The 12846-nt window shown below is 44.2% G+C and overlaps 1 non-coding gene across 1 annotated transcript; it reads left to right on the top strand.

The window, feature by feature from the left end:
- Window positions 1–1045: 1045 nt before the first annotated feature.
- Window positions 1046–1119, top strand: trnak-uuu (transfer RNA lysine (anticodon UUU)). Its single transcript has one exon. It is a non-coding gene; the product is annotated as a tRNA-Lys (tRNA).
- The last annotated feature ends 11727 nt before the right edge of the window (window positions 1120–12846 follow it).

Raw genomic sequence — 12846 nt, 5'->3', positions numbered from 1 at the left:
GCGTCGTGGGTTTGAAACCCAACTTTGCAATAGAACCACTGCAGGCAGCTTTTTATGACGGAGCTACAAAGGTCCTGATATTGCTTTATGGGTGTGTTTGTTACTCCTCGGGTCTCTCACCCTCTCTGCGATAAACACGGGAACATGAGCAACTGATTCTTAAAATAATGAGAACTACTGCTGTCCACATCCTCTCGATCACTGTGCGTTTGGATGGGTACAAGCACAATTTTGCTGCCAGTTGCTGTGTCTGAAATGGTCAGAGCATTTGGCTGAAATGTTGGTTGTCCAAGCCCAAAAAGAGCACAGAGCTTCAAATATTTCACATCAAGTATTGAGATCGACCATGTTCTGACAATACAACCACGAGAACCCATCCATGATTGACCCTGAGTCCGCAATGAGTGAGACAGTCACGTGCAGCAAAATGTGACCCCACTCTCTACAAGCCCCTGCGGCCAACAGAAAGGGGCCACTGCAGTTTCAATCAGCGGCTTCCTGCCCAGCCCTGGGACACAGCTCATGGAAACTCCTTCCTCAGGAATGGCTGTTACCGTGTGAAAGGGTAAAACATTCTAATTCAAATTGGAAATGTCTTCAGAAGATTGCTTCTGCTTTTAAAACATTTTATGATCAGAATTCCTTTCACGAATATTAGAAGTGGTAAACTTTGTAGGCAGGTAGAACAAAGAAAGTTTTGATTGTGAGGACTCTGTATCTTCAGCAGATGGTATTCCTTCCACTCTAATCAGAAATGATTTGGTTTCCTGAGGTATTTTCCCGATGATTTGCAGTCTGCCAGAGTGTCTGGGAATCACTTCGGTGACCTAAGGATCAGGGTCAAAATATGAAAATATTAACAGAGAATCGAAAATCCCGGGGCAAGGCCTAAATGGATTGTAATGGTCTGAAGGAATAAATCTGAGAATTGAAAGACTTGGATAATGTTATTTGCAATGGGGAGGAGTGAACGAGATTTTTGAAAATTGCCATGTCAGCTGAATTAAACTCAGTATGAAATAATAAATTAACCAACACCAATCCTGTCCTGGTACGCTCAGTCGGTAGAGCTTGAGACCTTTTATCTCAATGGTGTGGGTTCGAGACCCACGCAGGGCGCTGTTGTTTGTTAATAGGTTTGCCGCTCTCCATTAATGTTGCAAGAGCGAATTCGCTCGCTGAGGCAGGTTTTGTTCACACATTCTTTCCTCCGTTTTGATCATCTCTTGGTTTCTGAGTGAAAACTGTCTCCACTGTACTGCAGGTGCAAGAGACAAGGTTATCAGTTCAGCTGAATATGCTATAAACGATGTCCCTTCCAAAACGTGAGGTTCCATTCCAAACGTGCCCCAACCAAAATGTCCAGAGACGTCGAATGCGAATGGCCACATGACAGTGATAGCTGCATGTCAAATGGTGCTGCAATAGAATTAACTGAATGAGAATGCCCAGATGGAAACCGAATGGAACTCTCCCTGAAATTTTCCCAGTTCACTCGGTAAATGATGCTGTTGTGTACCCACATGTGTTTACGTAATGAACAGCTTATTGTCAGTAACAGGGGTGGGGGTGATGCAGTATAGTGAGGTTTCTGTGTGGGTCAGAAGTGATTTGTTCGAATAGAGAATTCAAACGTCCACAGAGCGGACATAGCTGATTGGTCCAGGATCAGACTTTTCCCTTCTGTTTCAGTACCAACAAAAGAAATTGCAGGAAAATCTCAGCAGGTCTGGTAGAATCTTGGAATGGAAAACCCGAGTTAAGTCTTCAAGACCAGTGACACTTATTACTCCATGTCCATTTCCGTCTACCTATTTTATTGAATATCTCCTGACTCTCAACTTTATACTCAGTGTCTCTTTTATTACTCCGTCTCCAAACATTCTCCCAGTCTCAAAATTTAGTACCAGAACTGTTCCATCTCTCACCTCGCCGAGTTATGAGAGGAGGACTTCGAAATGCACGATTAACTCTGTTTCTATTTCCTTAGATCCTGGACGGTCAGAGACCAGAAGGCATCGGAGGACAGTTAGAGCTTTCAGCCCATCTGGTCTGCCCGCCATTCGGTCATGACTCATATCGTTCCCAAACCAATTTTCAGCCTTCTATCTGTGACACTTCTCTCTCCTGATTTTAGGATCCAGTCTTTTTCCCAGAGTGCGAATGAAACTGTCGCAACCGTCTCCACATCTGCTGGCAGCTGTTACACCGTATCTGTGTGTGATCGAGCTCAATTTCAGTCCCACACAGCAAACACGTCTGTTCTGAGCAATGCAATCCCCGCTGCATGACAGATCGATCGGGGCTATGACCCCACGGTTTATCTGCGAGGCAGTAGTTAGCTGCTTCACCACCCACGGCAAGGACCGGTGCTTCAAAATGTGGGGACAAAGAACGATAGGCACAGGAGTTTGTACAGGTTAGGTCGAAAGGGTTATTGTAAACTTCAGTGGAGTCCATGCTTCAGAGTCTGGGTTTGAATCGCCCAGGCCTGGATAAAATTCCAAGTCAGGAAATGAAGATTTATTTCTCTTCTTGTGGCTACCGGGAATGAAATCTATTTTCTGCTTCAACAGAGAGCACAGACCCGGTTCTGCCAGAAGGAAACCAGTGATTGATTGCATCCAACTGGAATCATACATTCATAGAGATGTACTGCAGGGAAACAGATCCTTCGTTCAAACCTGTCCATGCTGACCGGAAATCCAAACCCAATTTGGTCCCTCTTGCCAGCACACGGCCCATATCCCTCCAAACCCTTCCGACTCATATATAGTTTCAAATGACTCTTAAATGTTACAATTGTACGAGCCTCCACCACATCCTCTGGCAGCCATGGCAGAACAGACACCGAATACATTGTCACTGCAAATCCCCTCTAAGGATCTCGTCTTTCTGAGCTGAACCTATCTCGCTTTTCATTCAATGTCGCTATGTCTAATTCTTGGAACTCCCTCCCTATCGACATCATGGCTGTATCACTGTGTTGAGCACTTCGAGGACGAAGTGAAGTAACTTACCATCTCAATCTCTTGAGTAATTATGGTTGGGCAGTGAAGCCTATCCCAAAGAGTGAAGTGAATTCTCCAGAATTTCTTTTGAAAAAACTGCGGTTTCCAAGTGGACATCCGAAAGTGGTCGGGAACAAAAGTAAAGTTTCGAAGGGAAAGTAGGATAAACTGAAAGTCAATGATGACTGAGATGAATGAGGCAGAAAGTGAGTGAGGAGCTGTTGGTACAAGGATCAATGTCAGTGCTAATGGTTTAGCCCTTATTGCCCACTGTTAACACCAACTCACACACCACTCCTGGAAAATTCACCACAATTAACCTGGTCTCTTGGTATGAGTTTCCCTCTGTGCATATTCAGGCGGTAAATCGGCCCCGAGAGGATGAACACATACTGTTTATCCACTCAGGTTCAAGAGGTGAAGGCATCAGTTTGAAATCAAAGCAAGAAGAGATTGCCTCTTCCTGTACATTTTCAGTGGACAGTCACCAGCTGTGAACTTCTTTCCTGCACAAGCGGACGTTGATATAAATTCTCATGGAGCAGCTTTATTAAAGAAAGGTAGTCCGATTAACTGTGATCAAACACTTCATTAAATGCCCTTATTGATTTGAAGAACCGTGTTTGTGGTTTCGTCAGTTAAAGCATGTGGTAATAACCAGACGTTAACGGTGTCACATGCTGTCAAATGTTCTGTACATTGAAAGTTCATTGTTTAAACTTCTTGTAAAAGCCGTATTGTTTATCCAACATCGCGAAAGTGACGGCTCAGCATGCTTCTTGTGTTTGAGCTCAGACCGTTATTATTTCGTGCTCCCAAGCCCTACCACCTGATGTGGACCCATTAGTCTATGTTCTATCCTGCTAATTCAACGCAGTGTTCTTTTTACTCTGTTCGACAAGGATTTGTCTATCTCTTCTACTATTATTCTCCATCCGTCTTTTCAAGTTTTTTGGGAATAATGAAGAGACGCAGGAGACACTGCAGACTTGCAGGACAATGTTGTAGTAATAACGCATCCAATGAGATAATGGCTCTCATTGTCTGCTGTCACCATTCGTTGATTTTCGGCAACCGGCAATGGCATCATAGAAATCCTATAATTGGAGTGAAACTGCTTTTTTTTCTGTTCTATTACGAATACTGTCGTACATCCCCACTTTTGGTACATGGTCCTTACCGTGTGTTACTTTGGCATAGAAAGGGAATAAAGATCATGGTAGACAGGGTTTCCCACTGTGGCCACACCACACCCATTCCCTCATTCTGCACCCTGCCCTTGTCCATGCACGCTTCTCCTTCTTTGTGGCCTGAGACTGTAACTCTCATAAGTCTGCTTTGGATTACAAATATTTGACATACACATGCCAAACATATCACTTGGCGCCTGATTGACTGCCGTCCTTGCCGCTCAGTCTACATTTCCATTGCCTTGAGAAATTGAATCATAATTTTTCCTGTGGGCTTCACATGTACATACAGTGATTGATTTAGGCAATCGGACTGCTTTCAGGAGGTCAGAGATCAGGCCATATTATGTGATTGGCTTTCCAGTGGAGGTCAAGAAGCCCTTGTTTTTCCACAGGGATCCAAAGTGATGTACAACCCCGAATGCATATCTGCTGTCGATGTAAATATTCACTGTTCTTCCTTCGGCCAATTTACATGCCTCAATCAAGGCAATCAGCTCTGCTGCTTGCGCTGACAGATGAGAAGGAAGTGATCCCGCTTTGACTACCTCGTGGGTAGTTGCTACAACATACCAGACACTGGCCTATCTCTTTGCTTCTGAATGCTGACCTATCCACAAAAAAACCCCGTATCCAGATTCTAAATTGGTGAATCCTACACGACTGGTCTCGGGCTTCAAATGTCATTAATTACAGCGACACAATCATGTGGGTCTCCCTCTCCTTCTGTGGGGAGAAGACAAGCAGCATGAAGGACGTTACAACGCTTTATTGTCATGTTAGGCTTCTCTAATACCATAACATTGTATGTGAGCCAACGTGCAGCTGACATGTGTGCTGTGTTTTGCTCAAAAAGCAGTCAGGATACTGGATGTGGGACCAGTCGGTTTAATTCTACAAAGCCGACCATGACCCTGGAAGATACAACAGCCTTTTCAAATGCAGGCACGACACGGAGGCATTTATGCAATCCTGCCGTTACAGGATCTAAGTTGAGGTGAAAAATAAGCTACTGGCCTCAATTTTCCACACATAATTCAGCATCAGCACAAATGTCATGCAGGCACGCTTCTCATCCACTGTTTGTCCAAAAGGCTTGTTTGGATTTGGAATCCCAGTGTTGGTGTAGTTTGGAGTGCCATTTCAATTCAACAAAGGCACTCTAGGCCTCAGGGGTCACTGCAACGGACTCTAGCTCTGCAAACCTGAACCATGAACTATGTCACTTTTAGGCACGTTAAGGTTTGCGTAATGCAGATTAAACATTCGAAGTAGGATCACATGACCAAAAAGGATAACCATTGTTTCTTCATGTGAGGCTTTGAATTTGGCTGGTTTGCTTGAACTCTGTCTTGACCAATGGCCTTTCCTTGTTCAGATATTAAGTGACCTAAGAACTTCAACTGTTGTTCCATAAGTTGTAGTTTTGCGAGACTAGATGGCAGAGCATCGCAAGCCTATCTTTCTCACATTGTTTCTCTGTTGATGCTGCAATTAAGCATTCGTTTACACACTGCAGAAGCGCTAACCCCCCCACCCCCACCCCCCGGTTAAAACAAGAGTCTCCAGACTCCTGTGTAGAGCCTCGTTAATTATGGTGGGGACTCACAGTAATCTTGTATACCATTTGCCTTTGAATGGAAAAGTGAACCAGAATTGACTGTCGGCGTGTAACGGTACACAAAACAAGGCATTTGCTAACTCCACAATAGAGAGTCATTTTCGTCCGGTGGAAATTTAGCCAATATAATATAGGGATTGGGAAAATTTGGGGTGTGCAGAACAACAGTGTTCTTGATAACCTGCAGGTCATGAACAAACCTCCATTCCCCCGATTCACCTGGAATATTTGCCTTTTTGAACGAAAAAAATGGGTGTTCTCACCAGTGATTATTCACGGGGGATTATCACTCCAGCCTATAAGAGAGAGTCAAAGACTTGGAGTAATTCCTCGCATAGTCTCGGGTTTTAACGGCTCTTTTGCTTTGCAAGGACGATACTCATACTTCGGGGTTATTCTTAAGGATTCGTTTGAGCCCCACATCATGTTTGCCTTTTGTCCTGAAATCAGTTGGGACCCTTCTTAATCTTGGGTCCGAGACATCTACCATAGGTAAACGCCAGACGACACTCCTGCCGGGGATTACCTGGACTGCCCTGTCTGCTTGAGTTAGCCAATTTAGTTTCTTCCTATACGTCCTTATAACTGCGCAGATACCCACACCGACCCTGAAGATACAATCTTTCGTTTTATGCGCCTGTCGTACCCATGGTCCCAAATTCTGACACCTGTCGTTGGATGCCTTCGCCAATGATCTGTGAGGAAAAGAGCCTTCCACATAAAAAAAACAGGGTCTATTTACCATCACAGATACTTTAAAAAGTTTAAAGTGACAGCACATCTGTGATCATTCCAATAAAATTCACACAATAACAATTGATCTGGTTTAACCAATCTCCTGAACCAATCCTTCTCTTCTGATTTGTCAGGACCATCGCGGTGTATGTGTGCTGTGCAGTGCAGCATATCTCCAGCAAGAAAATCGGTGTTAATGGGATAATATGGCTACTTGCTTCCTGGGTGAGTGAATCGCTCACGGAATCTATCGCTCTCTGACATGCATCAGGGGTCGTGATTCATATTTTCCAGCCTGCACTGTTAAATCTTCTTCTTGTATTACCTGCAAGCCCGTCGGGGTACTGCGCAAATCGGACCCCAGTCTCACTATGAGATCCCGAGACATCAGATTTAAAGTACAGAATTCCGATAACAGAAATGAGAATTGGAATATTTCCCCATTACTGGTTTTGCACAATAGGGGTGAGGTAAATCTCTCTCGTGTCACGGCTCCTGATGCGCCCATTAAGTTCAGGAAGCTTCCGTTCATCTTTATTTGCGTCGACTCTCTGAACTGCCTTGATTTATGAACTGAATATGTTGCCCTTGTATCTTCCAAAAAAGTAAGAGGAGCACCTTCCACATAAAACATAGATGTAAGCGTTGACTCATATGCATCATCGTTGTACTGAAAATATACTTCACGCTTCGCAAACTCAGTGCACAGTATAGAGGTGGGACATGTTTCAGTGCCCATGAGGTTAGCAGTAGAGATGAGCATAAGCGAGTATTCGTTGCCAAGCATAAAGCAAAGAGGCTTACCTGTAACTTTGGGGGCTGCCCATCTCCACCTCAGCCTTCCTCCATTAGTCACCCTGCTGCCCAGCCTCCAGAGCCGATTGAGGCTGTCTGGGCGTGCACTGCCTCACTCAGTGGTCCATTGCTCTGCAAACAAAGCACCCACCAGATTTACCTCTGCCAGCCCTTCTTTTCACGCAGCACCTCCTTCCAGCGGCTGGGCGACCATTTGCATCATAGTAAGCTGAGCTTTAAGTGTAATGCTTTTCCATCTTTAACTTCCGTTTTTCCTTCTCTTGTGCCAGAAAGTTTTCAGCATGTAGCCCGTGGAGTTCCATCAAATTCTGGTTTCCCTTGTCCCTAGTAATACATTGGCAAGACGCCTCATGTAATGGGCGCCTGATAGCTTTTACATATTCCCTTTAAAGTATAATTCGCTTCTTCTTATCAACACTTCAAGGTCAGTGGCCTGACACATTCGAGTTCCTTTCCAGATATGGAGTTATTTTTTTCTAATTCCTTGGCTGTTGATATGGTAGTTTGCTGGCCTTGTGTGTCTGCTAATAGTTCGGTTTAAATATTCATAGATTTTCTTTCTGTCAGCAACACTTGCCCTCTGCAAAGTCAAGCCCTTACTTTTTTTGTTTCCCTGTGTTTTTATTGGTTTCAAAAGAAATGTTAATTTTCCATTGCAATGGACATCACATTATTTTCACAGGTCGGTGCAACATCGAGGGCCGAAGTGCCTGTACTCCACTGTAACGTTCTATGTTGTAAGATACCTTTCCTGCTATTTTCCGATGTCTCTCCTCACTGTGGAAACTTCCAGACACATCTTCCAGTGATTTGTCTGCACTTCATTCAATCCAGAAAACTGTAGTTCCTGCTGAGAATGTGATCTCTCTACAATGGAGAGAGGAAAACAGAGTCGGTGAAAAAGCTGAGATCACTTAAGTTCTGTCCAGAATCAACAAAAATTACCCCAGTCTTCCAGTGTCCTGCCACTTTAAGATTGCATTGTGTACCCAAGCCATCATCCCAGTCTCTGGTCGGCAGGAGTTCTTCTTCAAGGCACAGTGCAAGCTGGAAGATCGGGCAACTCATTTTCTACTGAGAGACCATGCAGATTTCAGGACCCAACATAGAGTTCAATCATTTTGGATCCTGTCCGCCCCCTTCCACATTTTTCACCCACCCATACATCCCATCAGGTGCGAACACGAATCATTGGACTCGAAGCGTTCACTGTCCTTTCTCATCATAGATGGACAAGAGCTGCTGATTTTGTTCAGACATTTTGGCAGATCCAGAGCACACGTGGATAAGGAGCAGATACTGGAAATTGTGACGAGGTCAGACAGACGTGAGATGGGTGTCCCGAACGAAATCTTTCCAAGGCAAACTTTTGTGGTGAAAACTGTGTGAGGCCGCGACTCTGTGGTGCAATGGAAAGCACGTTGTATTTCTACGCCTTTCTTAAGACTGCCATTCAAAAGTTGTGGATGCAAATCTCATCAGAGTCGAGTTTTAGCTTATGGTTTGAAAGGTGTTCAGACCAGACTCGGCTGCTCATCTGCAAAACCTATAACATTCATGCAGAAACACAACTGTCTCGAAATGCAACATTTTCCTCACAGCGATGAATAACTTCACTGTCTATTTATTGTAGAGATCGATAAATATGTGTTAGCCACTTGGCAACACGATGATATGGATACGCTGGAAAAAGACATAAAAGTGCTGTGTGAGCTATGATGGCACAGAATGGCGTGACTGGGCAGGAGCGGTGTTAAGAATGGCCTTCTTCTGCTCCTTTCTGCTTGAGTCTTTTCTGGCCCAGGTTTTTAAACAATCACAATGAGAACAATGTGAATCTACACCAATTATTATTTTCTGTCTCACCTCCACTTCGCTACCCTCCAAGCTGGAATAGATAGCTCCTGTTTCAGCTTTAGGTCAGACAGTGTAGGATTCTCACAAGTTCTCTGTCAGGCTGAACATTCCTTCATATAGGTTTCCAAGTGGACACATGGAGCAAGCGATTACATGGACGCTGGGAATTGAGGGACAGATTTCCCTCTTGCTGGGCTAGGATTCTGGCCAAGGTAATGAACGTGACTTTCTGACATTTTGAAACTTAATCTGGATTCTTGCGACTTTACTAATTAAACTAAAATTCAATTTGCCCTTGCATAACATGATTAATTTTTCACTATTTATAAAAAAACTATGCCACATGCCCTTGGATGTAGTAATGCAGAAGATTGTTGACGTTGTGTACAGTGTGGGTCATTGTGCCGTATGAACATTCCAAAGGATGCTGGTGAAGTACCAGTGAATCGAATTCTCTGACGAATTGATACCGATAGAAGGAAAATCCCAGCACAGCAGCGACATAACATTACCTGTGATCAACGCAGGAAGCCACGGTAAACGAACACAAAATTCAATTATGCCTATTTTCACCACATTTTACTATTCATTTTCCTGAACCTGATGCTCCATAATCGATGATCCATCATCAATATAACCTCCTCTGCGCTGTGTTTCATTTCAGATCTTCAGCAAAAAAGGAGTAATTGGTTTGAGGGGCCCAGTGGTAAGATCAGGAGCCATTGGTCATCAGTACACGGCAGCTCCAGTGGTGCAATTCGTCAGTTTGATGTAATTGCACGACAGACTGGAAGTGCGTAAGGTGCCAAAGTTGCACATTCGGTTCTCGCCAGGTATTGGTTTTACTGATAGTGACCAGAGATGATTGCAACTTCAAGCTGTAGAACAGTTCAAACACCAAATATTACACCGCAATAAAGTTCATTTTCGCCCTAACGTTGCATCGACCTGTGATACCAATCTGACTAGTATTTTACCATCATAATCCGCAAGTTTATACAATGACCATTTCATTGCCCTGAAAGTTGTTGAGTCGACGAGTGTTGAAGGCAAGGCGTTCAGCACCCTTACTACTCACTGATAAAGGAACCTACCTCGGTATCTATCACCCTCAATTTACATCGATATGCCCTTGTGCCAAAATTACCATTTGAAGAAAAATACCTTCACTGTCCACCTTATGGCAACCTCTGATCATCTTCTATGTCTCTCTAAATTCACCCCTCAAACTTCTTGTTTCTATCAAAAACCGCCTGAAGTCCCTCAACCTTTCCTCGGAAGACCATCTCTCCAGAGAAGGCAACATCCTATAAAATGTCCTCTGCACCCTTTCAAACGCTTTCACATGCATCGTATAATGTGGCGACCAGAAATGCACGCAACTCTATGAGTGCGGCCACACCAGTTAATTTCTGGAGCTGCAAAGTGACAATTTCACTCTGAAACTGAATCACTCTCCCAAGAAAAACTAACACACCGCACTCCTTGCAAACAAACCTGTCAGCGTGGGTGTTAACCTTCCGAATTTGAGGTACATGGGCACCGAGATCGCTCTGCACTTCTCCACTTCCAAGAATATAACAATTAGCCAAGAACTCTTTATTATAACCGCCATGATGTCGATTCGAGCCGAGATCGCTGCAATCACAACGCAGAATATGGACTACTAAACGGTTACAGCATACCACAGGCCACACTTGTAAACTACAACCAGTATGGTAGCAGAGGAAATGTCAGGCAGAATGTACGATATCAAGACTTGGCGACAGGCATGTGGGAAAGCAGAATGAATCGAATCTTTAACTTCAGCGTCCCCAGATACTGTGGAGGTTCCATGAATGAGAGTACTGGAGAATGGGATTAATGAAACTCTCCAAACTCTTGGGAGAGTGCAGAACATTGTTGAAACGTATGCTTCAAAAGTATTATAGTTGAACATCGGCTACTCCATCGTTGTGCCCACACAAGGCAGTACCAACTGCTGCAGGCAATCACACATCATCCCAGTTCCAGACCCGGAATCAGAGAAACTGGAGTTCATATTCTGCGTTGTGATTGCAGCGACCTCGGCTCGAATCGACATCATGGCGGTCAGTTCATTCAAAGTTTTACTTTTGGTGAAACACGGTCAGAAATTAATAATTTTTACATGATAATATTTTCTGAGGTGATGATCTGTTTTCCATCTAATTTTGTTCTCTGATGTTTCTGCGTTTCATGTATCAGTATCTCAACCCAAAAGTTCTCGAAGATGTCTCTCCCTCGCACTCTCCCTAACTCTCGTTTCCATCCCTCGTCCCATTTGACTGAGCATTGCACAATCAAACATACACTTTCACTTTGAATCATTCACGGAAATCCAATTGTAAACTGGGATGGAATGACGGGAGAGAGGCGCGTGTATTTCTGAGGTTGGGACATCTCCTGGTCAAAAGCGGGGCGGAAGGGAATAATTGCCCCCATTTACAATATTATGACCATAAACAGTACATGTTGCTGAGACAGCCGATTGGCGCATCTAAAGCGTGTGGAGACTTTAACTTTGGGGTGGCAAGGTTCGAAATTTAATTTTCCTGTTTGGGTCAGTGTTTTTGATATTGGCATCTGCTTTTGTTCGGATCAACTGAGAATCAGCTTCTTGTTCCCAATAAATACTGCAACCTGGAGAAGGTGGTGTTGTGGTTATATAATAAACTAGTCATCCTTGGGCACTCACACACGGAACTGGTAATGTTAAAGTTCGATGAATAAAACCTGAAATGAAAGCCTGACCTCAGGAACAGAGAACATGCCTTTAATTTCCTGCAATCCCAATCATGCATGTCCCTTCTGCAGGGGAAGCTACCATCATTACCCAATCCTGCCTACTTGTGACTCCAGGACCTGAACAACATAGCTGACCCTTAATCCGAGAATGACGACCGTGTGGGAAAGCAGGCCATTCGGCCCTTCCAGTCGACACCATCTCTCCGACGCACATCCTTGCAGACCCACACGCCATATCTATTCCGTTCCCTTTCATTTCCCATGGCTGATGCCAGTAACCCGCACACCTTCAGACTGTGGGAGGAAACTCACACAATCAAAGAGAGAATGTGCAAACTGCACACAGTCACACGAGACTGGGATCAAATCCATGTCTCTCGTGCAGCGAGTCAGCAGCGAATCAGAAAGAACAACGTATGTTGTCCTGACCAGCGACATCCAAAACCTATGGGTATATCAGGAAGCATAAAAACACGTTCACAACATGGACAACGGGACTTGCGTCTGCGTGGATTTTATTTGAACCAATCGTTCATCCTGGGAAGATACAAGGACACCGATATCACAGAGAAACCAGCGTAATGCGGGATACAATTACCTGCTGAAGTGGAAACTCATCTACTCAGTCAAACTGGGGACAGACTATTCATCATCCCCGTGTGTGGGACGGGCTCAATGAGCAGAAGAACCTCGAGATTTACCAGCAAGGTTACATATCCCAGAAGGAGATCAACTAAACTGTCAACGCTGCTGTTTATCCAAACCAGCTGCCAGTTTCATAGCGTCAAAGTCATAGACTCGCACAGCATGAAAATAGGCCTTTCACTCCTACCAGCTCATACTGAACATA

The sequence above is a fragment of the Chiloscyllium punctatum genome, chromosome 16, assembly GCF_047496795.1.
Source record: "Chiloscyllium punctatum isolate Juve2018m chromosome 16, sChiPun1.3, whole genome shotgun sequence".
Lineage (NCBI taxonomy): Eukaryota > Metazoa > Chordata > Chondrichthyes > Orectolobiformes > Hemiscylliidae > Chiloscyllium > Chiloscyllium punctatum.
The sequence above is the reverse complement of the archived record's forward strand: the minus strand, read 5'-3'. Positions and strand labels throughout refer to the sequence as shown.